This window comes from Thalassophryne amazonica, chromosome 10 (genome assembly GCF_902500255.1).
Source record: "Thalassophryne amazonica chromosome 10, fThaAma1.1, whole genome shotgun sequence".
Lineage (NCBI taxonomy): Eukaryota > Metazoa > Chordata > Actinopteri > Batrachoidiformes > Batrachoididae > Thalassophryne > Thalassophryne amazonica.
In genome coordinates, this window is record NC_047112.1 from 96803255 (window position 1) to 96816585 (window position 13331).

At 40.0% G+C, this 13331-nt stretch overlaps 1 protein-coding gene across 1 annotated transcript in view; it reads left to right on the forward strand.

Moving 5' to 3' along the window:
• Positions 1–8912: 8912 nt before the first annotated feature.
• Positions 8913–13331, forward strand: part of zmp:0000001174 (retinoic acid-induced protein 2) — a 108314-nt gene continuing 103895 nt past the window's right edge. Inside the window, exon 1 of the mRNA XM_034180565.1 lies at positions 8913–9088. The gene's annotated coding sequence lies outside the window, so the exon portion shown is untranslated. The remainder of the gene's footprint in view (positions 9089–13331) is intronic.

A 13331-nucleotide genomic window follows, 5' to 3' on the forward strand; every position in this document is an offset into this window, starting at 1 on the left:
TTTATATTTCATAGTAATATTTGTATTTGTCTAGATAGTTGCTACTGTTAAAGAAACATAATATGTAAATTCAGTGTGTCTACCTTTTATGGTTAAATATGATTTTGTGATTGTGCTTGTAAAAACGTTTTCCACTAGATGCAAAACCTAGGTCCTAAATGGTTGCTTTGCTACTCCTGTGATGCTCCAAGGCTTTTTTGTATAATTCTAGGTTGTATCCTGTAAAAGGCAGTGTGCGTGAATGATTCATCCACTCCAGTTCTTAACACGGTAACCCAAGAATATTAAATGCATTAATCCTTTAACTCACCAAATTAAAAGGACATATAATGAGGATAAACTGATTAGAAGATGGTGAACTTTGATTGACAAAATCAACCAAAAACTCAATTTATATTGCTTTTGTAACATCCCATAGACCTGTCTGCCACCTGCTGGCAATGTCTGGCTTGTCATCACTTACATGATGGAATTTTGGGGCAGGTGTGGTATAAGTTATATGTAGCTTGAAATGAGTTTGTCAGTCTCTTTCATTTCCTAGCCTAGGTCGATGGCCAACAAGTCCACCGCTGCTTGTATAGAACAGAGAGCCACACATGGACTCCTGCTCTCCCTATGAGCCACACCCAGTGACCCAATCAGCCGTGTGGGACATACCAAAACAGTTCATGGGAGAGAAATGGAGAGAGATGCCAGGTCTGTGAAGACAGAATTTACACATTAACGTAGCACTTCTTTTTCATTCAAAGAAACAGGTTCTTCCCACCCCAATCAGGGGTGCCGAAAAGGGGAGAATAAGGAGAAGGATTCTAGGAGCTCATGATTGACAGGGGCCCAGAGAGGCCTCTAATACAGTTTTAATACTGGCGAAATAATATGGGGGGTGGCCCGGTAAGACTTCTTTTCATGGGGCCCAAAATCCGTGGCGGCACCCCTGACCTCAATATATACAATTCATTGTCTAATGAATACTTTTGACCTCAAATTATAACAAGCAGCAGTGGCCTTGGTGGCCACCAGGTTGTGGAAATGAAGGAAACTGATATGCAAGCTTGCTTCAAGCTACCAACCACACCTCCTAATTTACATCATGCATATGAAAATTTAGTAAGGCTTATCTTCTTATTATACATCCCAAATCTAAGGGGGAACCCTCCCAGTGCCTAGTCAGGCACACCTAAATATCTTTACAAAAGGCTCAGCCAATTAGGTACATGGCCTTGAGAACCAGGAGTGGTAGGTTAAAAGGCTCTTTTATCCCATTGGAACTCTTGCTACCCACCTAAGCAGCTCATGGAATGGACAGCATGCATACATACACAAGTGACTGTACAGCCCCAATTCCAGTGAAGTTGGGACATTGTGTGAAATGTACTGTAAATAAAAACAGAATACAATGATTTGCAAATCCTCTTCAACCTATATTCAATTGAATACACCACAAAGACAAGATATTTAATGTTCAAACTGATAGACTTTTTTGCATTTGTGCAAATATTTCCTCATTTTGAAATGGATGCCTACAACACGTTTCAAAAAAGTTGGGACGGGGCAACAAAAGACTGGAAAAGTTGATGAATGCCCAAAGAACACCTAACTGTAAACAGGTGAGTGTCATGATTGGGTATAAAAGGAGCATCCCCAAAAGGCTCAGCCGTTCACAAGCAAACATGGGGCGAGGATCACCACTTTGTGAACAACTGCGTCAAAAAATAGTCCAACAGTTTAAGAAAAATGTTTCTCAACATTCAATTGCATGAAATGTAGGGATTCCATCATCTACAGTCCATAATATAATCAGAAGATTCAGAGAATCTGGAGAACTTTCTACAAGTAAGTGGCAAGGCTGAAAACCAACATTGAATGCCTGTGACCTTCAATCCCTCAGGTGGCACTGTATTAAAAACCGACATGATTATGTAAAGAATCTTACCAGGTGGGCTCAGGAACACTTCAGAAAACCATTGTCAGTTAACACAGTTTGTCGCTACATCTACAAGTGCAAGTTAAAACTCTACCATGCAAAGTGAAAGCCATACATCAACAACATCCAGAAACACAGCCACCTTCTCTGGGCCCGAGCTTATTTGAAATGGACAGACGCAAAGTGGAAAAGTGTGCTGTGGTCTGATGAGTCCACATTTCAAATTGTTTTTGGAAATTATGGACGTTGTGTCCTCCGGACAAAAGAGGAAAAAGACCATCCAGATTGTTACCAGCGCAAAGATCAAAAGCAAGCATCTGTGATGATATGGGGGTGTGTAAGTTGCCCATGGCATGGGCAACTTACACATCTGTGATGGCACCATCAATGCTGAGAAGTACACCCAGGTTTTGGAGCAACACATGCTGCCATCCAAGCAACGTCTTTTTCAGGGACGTCCCTGCTTATTTCAGCAAGACAATGCCAAGCCACATTCTGCACGTGTTACAACAGCGTGGCTTCGTAGTAAAAGAGTGCGGGTACTAAACTGGCCTGCCTGCAGCCCAGACCTGTCGATCATTGAAAGTGTGTTGCGCATGAAGCGCAAAATATGACAACGGAGACCCCGGACTGTTGAACAACTGAAGTCGTACATCAAGCAAACCTACAAAGCTTCAACAATTAGTGTCCTCAGTTCTCAAACCCTTATTGAGTGTTGTTAGAAGGAAAGGTGACGTAACACAGTGATAAACACACCACTGTCCCAGCTTTTTGAAATGTGTTGCAGGCATCCATTTCAAAATGAGCAAATATTTGCACAAAAACAATAAAGTTTATCAGTTTGAACATTAAATATCTTGTCTTTGTGCTGTATTCAATTGAATATAAGTTGAAGAGGATTTCCAAATCATTGTATTCTGTTTTTATTTACATTTTACACAACGTCCCAACTTCATTGGAATTGGGGTCGTACACAATCGAGGCAGTAAACAACAAATCCTCGGTATTCATACAGGAGAAGGTTGTAGTCTGCATTTCCTAGTCTGTGGACTTGCTGTAAAACTAAATTATAGCTAGTTGGCTAAGCTATAAATCTGGCTATCTTACTTTAGAAACAGAAGCTATGATGTCATATGTTTTCATTTTCTATCTAAAGCTCACTCTGCTAGCTAGGTTATGGATTGCTTTCTAATGGAAACCCCAAACTTAGTGTCTCTGGATATCTATTAACAAACCCTTTAAACTGAAGAACCAATTTGTCATACAGAAACTCTTGTTTAACCAATCTGCTAGTAAGTTTGTGACTGACTGACTAGTTGGGAGGTGTAAACACCGTATGTAGGTTTACTAAGTATGTTACTACTCATATAACGAAAGTTTACAATATGAAAGTCAAATCATCCCGTTTATCAAAAACTGCTGTTGTAAACTATCTATATATATATTCAACTCTATATCTAAGTATGAAAGTTTGCTACTGTTTTCTGTAGTGTTTTTAAGCTCTAATTCTGATGGGTAAATGTTTTTAATTTCATTCTCAAAATTGGGGTTATTTAAAGTAAGTAAGTCATGAGTGTAATGGAAGGTATTGCCAAAGGGTTTTGCTAACTGGCTATCTGTTTTAAGTTTATCTTTCATAAATTTGTATTCATAATAAAAAAAGGAAAAGGTTTGCTAAAAGTGGAGCACAGCCTGTTCCCATAGGTATCCCTACTGTTTGTTTGAAAATTCTGTTACCGACCTCTATATAAATATTATCGACAAGGAATTCTATATGCTCAATCAGGTTTTCCTCAGTTATATTATCATCACGTGTCAATGTTGTGTTAGACCAGTATGTTATGCCATCACTTCTAATAATGGTGTATTTAGAGCCTCTAATCCTAAAAGCTTCCCTGACTAGTTCACTGATACTATCTATAAGTTGGTCATGTCAGATGTTCGTATGCAGGGTAGAAAAATCAAAACTATCAAAATGTGCAGCTACTTTTGTTTTGTTTCATTTTTTTTAGTTTATTTAAAACCTCTGTGGCATTGCTGATAATCCAAAAGCAGTTAACTCCAATGTTCCGAGCTATACATGCACATGATTTTCCTGAAGCAGTTCCAAACATCTCCAGCAGGTGGTAGACATGTAGATGGTATATAATATAAGCAAAACAAAGTTGCTTTTTGTCTTGATCTGGTGCATCAAAATTAAGAAAAATTTAATCTGTTTGTCCTCATTATATTCGCATTTAATCTCAAGATTTGCACAATGATATTTCTTTTTTTTTTTTCTGTTGTCATGTTAACACACTGGAGTGGATTGATGACTCATTTGTCTATTCAATCACTAACTTCATTTTACAAGGTAACATGCCAACGTTTTGCCAAAACCCAGGAATATATGTTTTCAAGATACTGGCTGACCTATATGAGCTTGCTGAAATGGTCTATAACATAACCCCTTAAAGTACATCCTAAATGGATTGTGAAGTAACACTGTTTTATTAGCTACACCAACAGTGCTAGGTATGCTACACTGGCTACATATGATAGGTGCTGTTAGCGTTGATTCATGCTATTTATTTTGATCAGATAGAGTACTGGTAGTGCTGGTAATCCATCATATCCCATGATAATGGCTTTGAGTCCAACCCTTGATTCCCATATTTTATTACACGTAAAGCATTTAAAGTCTGAGGGCCCGGCACGGCTGTGTCCCTCCAGGAGATACACAAGGACACAAAAAAGTCAAGACACACAGACAGCCAAAGCCACCTGTCCAAAGTCAGTCAAAGCGCACTTCATGTGTTCATTAACACACTTCATGCTTCACATTATCATTTGGTGTTTCCTGGTAGCCCAACATGCACAGCCAATTTAGGGAAGTTAACCTCACAAAAGGTGACGAAATATAAAGTCACCATGAATGACTCAACAAATTAGCAACTAACAGCTCACAAACATGCTAATTAGCATTAGCATGAAGGTTGAATCCACCCTGCTCAGGGTGCCGCTCTCACTGGACCGACATCTCTGCTATTTTGGCATTGTGGGATAGCTCGCACCCACATACTGAGCTCGCCGGACTACTTTCGCCACCCTGCTCATCGTGCCGCTCTCGTTGGAGCAACAACACACAAAATGTGTCTCTTCCCAGATAGATCTCTTTCAGTGTAGCTTCTTGTTCTGAAATAACACGAAGATAACACCCAAGTCTTTCATCGCCAACTATAAATGGTATCTTTCTGAACTCTTTCCGCATCAAACTCCATTGTGTCAATGTTTACAATGCTCATATAAGTTTCTTAAATATTTATTATGGCCACTCTTAAAACTTCAGTTATCTTCATAATTTTATTACTGGTAAATTTTAATTTAGATGAGATATACTTATTATCTCACAGGAATATATCACAATTATCTGGGAACTAATTTTTGCGCAGGAATTCATCAAGCACGCGTACTAACACAGAATACCCAGAAACTGGAAAGTTGTTCGGCCATAACGAGAGCGTCCACTTTTAGCTTGTCATAAGCTAAAAGTGGTTGAATTGCATTCACGGTTCACATTATTAAATGGCTAACTTTATGTATGACGTGCCTACATGAGAAAGCACATGTATAAAGAAGGCCTATGGCCAGTATTGCCAAAAATAAACATATTTCAGTGTGACGAACTTTTGTTGCTGTGTCTAAAATGACAATTACTTTCCAAAGGCTGATATATCAGCTGAAAGTAGAACAAGTAGACTCACAGAATTTAAGGTATAACAATGAATGAATGATAAATTCTCTCTACCAGCCAACAGGGACAGAGGTTATCAGATTACCGCCCCATCTGTCTTTTTGTCGGTCTGACTGACTGTGTACAAGATAACCCAAAAGAAAGAGTTCAGCTTTTGATAAAATTTTGCGCAGAGATGGGCCTTGTATTCGGGGAGTTGATTTCAATTTGAAGGTGATCTGATTGAAAATATTTGATCTCTTTCATTCGTTTGAACCTCTTTCCCAGTCAAAATATGGGATTATGACGCCACAAAGACCAACAGGCCCAAGATTTATTTTTCAGATGGCAGTGATACTAATGGCTAGGGATTCTTGACTACATGCACTCTCCACATACATTTTCCCATTGTGTAACTTTAACTATAATGTTACTAACTGTGAGTAATTATTAAGTCATGAAAATTCAGTAAAGTATGTCTGGTATCCCCCCCCAATGAAACAAAACTGCACCTTTCAGAGTGGCCTTTTATTGTGGGCAGTCTAAGGCACACCTGTGCACTAATCATGGTGTCTAATCAGCATCTTGATATGGCACACCTGTGAGGTGGGATGGATTATCTCAGCAAAGGAGAAGTGCTCACTATCACAGATTTAGACTGGTTTGTGAACAATAATTGAGGGAAATGGTGATATTGTGTATGTGGAAAAAGTTTTAGATCTTTGAGTTCATCTCATACAAAATGGGAACAAAACCAAAAGTGTTGCGTTTATATTTTTGTTGAGTGTATATTCCAATTCTAAGGTAGAACTCTACTAGTGTATACTAAGGTACGTATATCTAAATATCTAATAAAAGGAAGAGTAAAATAGAAGAGTAGAATACTTAGGCACTTAGGTGCCTGGTCTTGAGAACCAGGGATGGTAGGTTGAAAAGCTTTTTTATCCCGTGGAACCTCTCCCTACTGACCCAAGTGGCTCACGAAAAAGGACATATCATAATAATATATCATAAGACATATCAATCAATCAATCAATTTTATTTATATAGCGCCAAATCACAACAAACAGTTGCCCCAAGGTGCTTTATATTGTAAGGCAAGGCCATACAATAATTACGTAAAAACCCCAACGGTCAAAACGACCCCCTGTGAGCAAGCACTTGGCGACAGTGGGAAGGAAAAACTCCCTTTTAACAGGAAGAAACCTCCAGCAGAACCAGGCTCAGGGAGGGGTAGTCTTCTGCTGGGACTGGTTGGGGCTGAGGGAGAGAACCAGGAAAAAGACATGCTGTGGAAGAGAGCAGAGATCAATCACTAATGATTAAATGCAGAGTGGTGCATACAGAGCAAAAAGAGAAAGAAACACTCAGTGCATCATGGGAACCCCCCAGCAGTCTAAGTTTATAGCAGCATAACTAAGGGATGGTTCAGCCCTAACTATAAGCTTATAATATAATAAGACATATAATAAGAAAATAGAATTCATGTATATAAGTGATATTTACATAATAAGGAAAATAAACAACATATACAAGAAATATGATTACTATATAATATTGTAGGAGTTAGCTTCTAAAACCTAAATATTAATACAGGAGAAGACTGTACGTATAGTAGTAGTAAAATTAAATTATAGCTAATAGGCTAAGCTATAAATATGGTTATTTTATTATAAACAGAAGCTATGATGTAATATGTTTTAGGTATCTATCTAAAGTAAACCCTGTTAGCTTACTATAGGAAGACAAAATACATAATTTGTATGCTATCAAATGGAAACCTCAAACTAGGTACTATATGTTGATATCTATTAAAGAACCCATAAACTGAAGAATCATTAAAAATCTACACCATGTAAAATAAAAATGTAAACAATGAAAATAAGCTAACTATCGTTAGCAGAGCTACCGTTAAATTAGCCAACCGTACCTAGCTAGATAACAAGATAAACAAAACCGGTAATTAACGTATAAAGTATAATAGCATAGTTAAACCCTACAATAATGGCAAGGGCAAAATTTAGAACTAGAAATTGGGGGGGGGGGACAAAGTACGAGGCCCGCAGGGCTGAACCCCATAGGCCGGGGCTCTGGGGTCGCTTTAGGCCCCCAGAAGCCAACGGTTTCTAGATAAGCTCAGATGCATTCTGAGCATCCAGAACAGTAATTTTAATGTTTTGAGAAGACCATAAAGTGGACACCATTTGACTTATGCAATTTGAAACTGTGGATATAAGTACTTTATTCTGAGAATAGCCAGCATTGATTTTATTAACATCCTGGTGTAAATAAGGTATCACCACATGTGTAGAACTCAAAAAGAATGATAGGTTGTGTTTTCATTAAAAAAACAACTGCAATGTGGTAAAATGTATTCATAAATATGAAAGAACAGGCTCTTAATAATTATTAACTATCACATACTGTATTTTTTTTCTCAAGATTTGTTTTTGCATAAGTTTGAAAAAACAGAGCATAAGTTTAGGATAAATTACTTATGAATTTAATTTTTGAAGTGGCACTAATGACAACACTCATACTGAACATAATTTCACTTGCACAGACTGATTTTGGAGATCAAGCAATAATTGCAGATGGGCTTTCTGAGGTCCCAGATAACTTTTCTGATTTCCTTTTCTAACTTTCAGAATTTAGTAAATTAGCATATGGTTAATTGATACTTATGTGTAGACACTAGTCCCTAGAGGCAACTATTTTCGGTTTCAAATCTGGGCAAATGCAGTCCCAGAAAATTCCGAATGTGACAAACAAGAAACGGGTGGTGTAAACAAGTCAGTGCTGCTAAAAATACAAACTTGCAGAAGCAAAGATACTATTCTGACATGGTTTTGCACATAAGACTGGCATAGCATGTTTCAAGTACACACACATATATGTCAGAAGGTGGGGGGGACATACCATATTCTGCCCCCCCCCCCCCCCGTTGAAAAGGTGGGGGGGGCTTTGTCCCCCCCATCCCCCACCAAATTGTGCCCATGATAATGGTATTAACAAATACATATAACAACAAATGTAAATGTTGTTATATGTGAGATATATTCATACATGATCATGATCTTGTATGAATATATCTCTAACTAAAAATAATTATAATAATAATGTTGTTATTATATTTGCTACTACTATATTGCATATTGTGTAATATGGTTATAATAACAGTATATAAAAAATGACAATAATAGTGATTATAAAAAATGATGATGATGATGATGATGATGATGGGTCTTCCTGTGGGGGCGGGGGGAGGGGGAGGGACGGTCCTGCGTAATGCGTGCGCAGCCTCTCAGCCTTGAGTCGCTACGTTGTGGCTGCGGTGAAGCGATAAAGAGAAGCTTTATCTATTTATTTAAAGTCTAACTGCTCTCACTCATTGATGCGTTACGGAGTGTGGCAGGTTTGGAAAGCTACCGACGGGTTTGTCTGCTGAAAAGGTGAGTAGTCAATGACGTTTGTCGCAAAAAGCCATTCTGCATTGAAGGAAAGCAGAGGTGAACCGGGGCTTTTTTTTTTTCTTTCTTTTTTTTTTAACGATGTTTACGCATTAAATTTTAGTTCTAAGTCGTAGTTGAACCGGGAATTATTTCTGCACTGGTTCAGTGTGGGTTTTAAGAGTATTTTTTCTTATTTCTTTTACCAGCTGGAGAGGCGATGTGCGCAGTTAGCTTGATGGTGTATAACGCAGACTCACAGACCTTTAAACGTCAAATCAAATGTCAGCGGTGGCGTCCGAGTCAGCGCCTTTCACGTCTTTTCCTCCGGTTGTTTTATTTGTTTTGTGTGTGTGTGTGTGTGTGTGTGTGTGTGTGTGTGTGTGTGTGTGTGTGTACCTTTTTTTATGGCAAGAAGCCCTGCGCGTGTGAGGCGTGGACGTGCGCGTGCACGGACGTGCTGAACAGACGCATATCTGTGCGCGTCCCTAAAACGTCACCATAAAGAAACCGAACCGCTGTTATCTCATCCTGGTGGCCGAGGTTACAGGGGTACATCATTCTGAAAATGCTCCGGGTGCCTGAGCCCGGTGGCGTCCCCCAGTGGCGAACGAGGGATAAATGTTTTCCATACAATAGATTGAGCACAGACTTGACAAACAGCCTGTTACATCGTACGGTTGGTTTAATCTGGACACTCGAGTCAATGTCATGTTGAAAAAATTAAGAGCTTTGAAAAGGTCTGTTATATTAACTCATAGATATCAATAAGCAGTTGGAACCAGCGATTGACATGTTTACCGTATAAATTGGAACTTTTGAACACCTGAACTTTTACTGCTGGTGAATGGGGTACTATGGGGGGGAGTTTGGAGATACATCTGGGTTGGGGTGAGCTCCGGGAGATCTCTTGCCCTCATCGACTTATTTTTGTGCACGATGCTGTGATCTTTGCAGAATCGATGCATACCCTGATTACAGCAGTTGAGAACCAAAGCGAAGAATCTGTTTTGGGGTTTGTGATGTCCTGGAACAAGACTAAGGTCTAGGCTGAAAATGACTTCATGGACTCGGACATCACAAGTGTGTCTTTGGCTGTCTCTCAAATCGGGGCCCACATCCTTTTATGGCTGTGTCCCGCAAAGATCTGGAGCCTCATGTGCAAAGACTTGAGTGGATTTCCTACTGAAACACGGCGTACGCCAAAACCCAGAAACTGGTGTAAACACAAAAATATCCAGATGTATCAAAGTGTGTGTACGCATGGATCCAAGCACGTTTCGTTTGTACATCCCAATCAGTGTGGAATTGAGTGCACATGCATTAAATTCTGCCCTGGCCACACCCCTATTTAAATATATAATTCCATGTAAATAGGCCCTTTGAGCAGGGATTCTCTACGCCATCGCATCAGACAGCCTGAACGGGAAATTATATCAAGGTAACTGGAAATGACTTGGAGACATGCAGGGATAGTTTATTTGGTACCCTGTTAAACGGAATAATCACAAAACTGGAAAAATGTTAGTAAGAGCGTGTGTGTGTGAGGCCGAAATGCTGTGAGCTCAGTGCAGTGCGCACACACGGAAGTTAAAAACAAGAGGTGCTCCGTGGCTGACAGTGTGACATGCACAACATCACATCACACATTTATTGACAAATACTGAACACAGGGAGACAATCAAGTTTGGTAAGAATCTGCAGCTGTAGTGTCACCATCAAAAAAGAAAACACATAAATAATAATAACAAAAACATATTTGAATGGAGACATGGCTGGTTTTCATTTGGAACAGTCACACAAATAAACTATTTACACAGCAAGCAGCCATCCATCACGCCCCGTGCCAGCTTCTGTTCCCAACTCAGTGCATTTGCGCATCACATATGATTTGAACAGTATCAACAAAAACAAATTAGGTAAGGTAATAGCTCTGATTACATTAGGGAAACTGGCTCTTGCTGCAAAATTGTGCATTAATGTTGGAATGTGATGTGCCTGGATGGCATCCGGATGATCGTGTTCCATACAGCTGGCATGGCTCGGCGCAAGGTTGACTGACACACTCCTGACCAGTCGCCCAGCTCCTGCTGGAATGCTCCTGTTACCAGGAAGCGCAGCATGGTCAGCATCTGTGTAGGCACACATGACCGCTGGCTCCTCGCCATATTGCGCTCTGGCCCGGCTACAGTTCTGCACACAACTCCAGTGATAGTGGCCTTGGTAATCGAAATCAGCTTATGAGCCACTTATCATCATTTGTAAGTAAATCCTTGCGTCCCCTGAATACACACTCATGTTGGATTGCACCATTTGCAAGGTGCTCTAACAACGCTAACGCAGCCACTGTTAATGCCATTTTTCTCATTACTTTGCATATGCTTTCATATCCGCCCATATACTTGCAAACACATGGGTGTGTTAATTGTTCATTGGTGTGTCTCTGATGTTCATATCACTCTGAGTTATGGTTTTCACACTGTTAACTATCACCTCTATGTGTCAGCAGTGGAATAATAGCTGTAGAAACGTGCGTACGCCAGCCAGGATTTTTGTGTGATGCACCACATATTTCCACGGTAATTTCACTTTTGATACATGTGAACGTTGGCATGGAGATGGACGTACCCCACACTTTCTATGTCAGGCCCCTGGCCTTCCTAGACCGTGGCGGCTGAAACAACTGGTCTGAAATAAAATGGTCTAGCCAGCAGAGCATTTTCATATTGTTACATTAGCTTATCCCGTCCCTCCCCTTTTTCACCAAGCAGCTTTAACAACTGCACACGACAAGCTAGCATAGTGGGTGTAAACTGTAGTATGGTAATCATTTTTCCATTCTTATTTATACTTACAAACATTACTTATTTCTAATTCTATATATGGAGCCTGGAATTGTCTATTACTTTTTAAAATGTACCAACCATTTCATCATGGAATAAAGAAAAAAATGTGAAATGACTCTTGGGAGAATACACTTGTTGTATCCTGCATGTGTCGACTGCATTCACATGAAGCCTTTGAAATTAGACGGCCTAATCACACCACAATGATGCATGCGGTCAGTGAATGCAGCCTTTGAAGGCTGCAGCCACTGAATTGAGACAGCACCAATATGTGGTGAAAGTGTTGATCTTGCAGTCATTCATTGATCTCAGCAGTGGCATGTCTCTATGCCCTTGGCCTTTGAAATCAAGAAACGACTGCGAAGAGGTGTTTGGTAATGACATATCTTTGTGAGAGAACGTTCAAGTCCATGTCTTCAGGGTCCTGGTGCTGTCATAATGTGTGGCTGAGACTTGGACATTAAACACTGACCTAAGGCAACAACTAGATGTCTTGGTTTCTAGGATATGTCTGGGAATCCTTAGGTACTAAGCGATTCGAGCAGTTACTTAGGGAGACCCAAATGAGGAGTATTGTTTGCATTGTGAGGGAGCATCAGCTATGACATTCTGGCCAGGTGGCTGTTTTGTTCTGGGTATGATCCAGCATGTAGGTGCCTCAGTGTTGAGGACCCCAGCAGCTGGAGAAGGGGTTGCTCATGTTTCATCAGTTAGATGTTTACTTTCAAGAGGTGTTGATGGATTGATTGTTTGCCTGTGTGGTTGTCATCCAGATGCTGGGGTGTTTTAATGGTGTGGTGGATGCAGTGAAGTGTGGCAACAACTAGGTCTGTCACAATAACAAATTTTGCTGGATGATCTATTGCCAAAGAAAATATCATGTTAATCAATACTTGTGAACCAATTGACCTAAAACGGCCTTAAAATACTGCTGACAATAAATATTATTGTCAAATGCATCGTTAATAGTGAACTGTGGAGGACCTCCACCGCTTGAGTTCTCCTCACTCATTCAACTTTAGTCCGAAATGTTTCCATACAGGAGCTGTGGAATTAGCCTTTGACACCTAGTTAATGTACTCTTCAAAACTTTCTGCAGTCGACTTGATTGGCTGTTTACTGCAGGTCCCGTCTCCTGCAGACAGCAGGCTGAGAGGGACAAAAGAAGCAGCGCGGCTAGCTGGAATGTTAGCAAAACAAACACCATGTAAAGGGGAAATATATCGAGGCCAACAAAATTGGTGTGCTTATCATATATTGAACGATAAGTCGATATATCGATTATCACACGAGGCTTTGCAACAACACAAGCTCCCAGACTCAGACACACTTCTGTTTAACAGGCAGGGCAGGTGCCACTCTGAGTGGTTGATGTTACATGCTGACTACAAAACACCCTG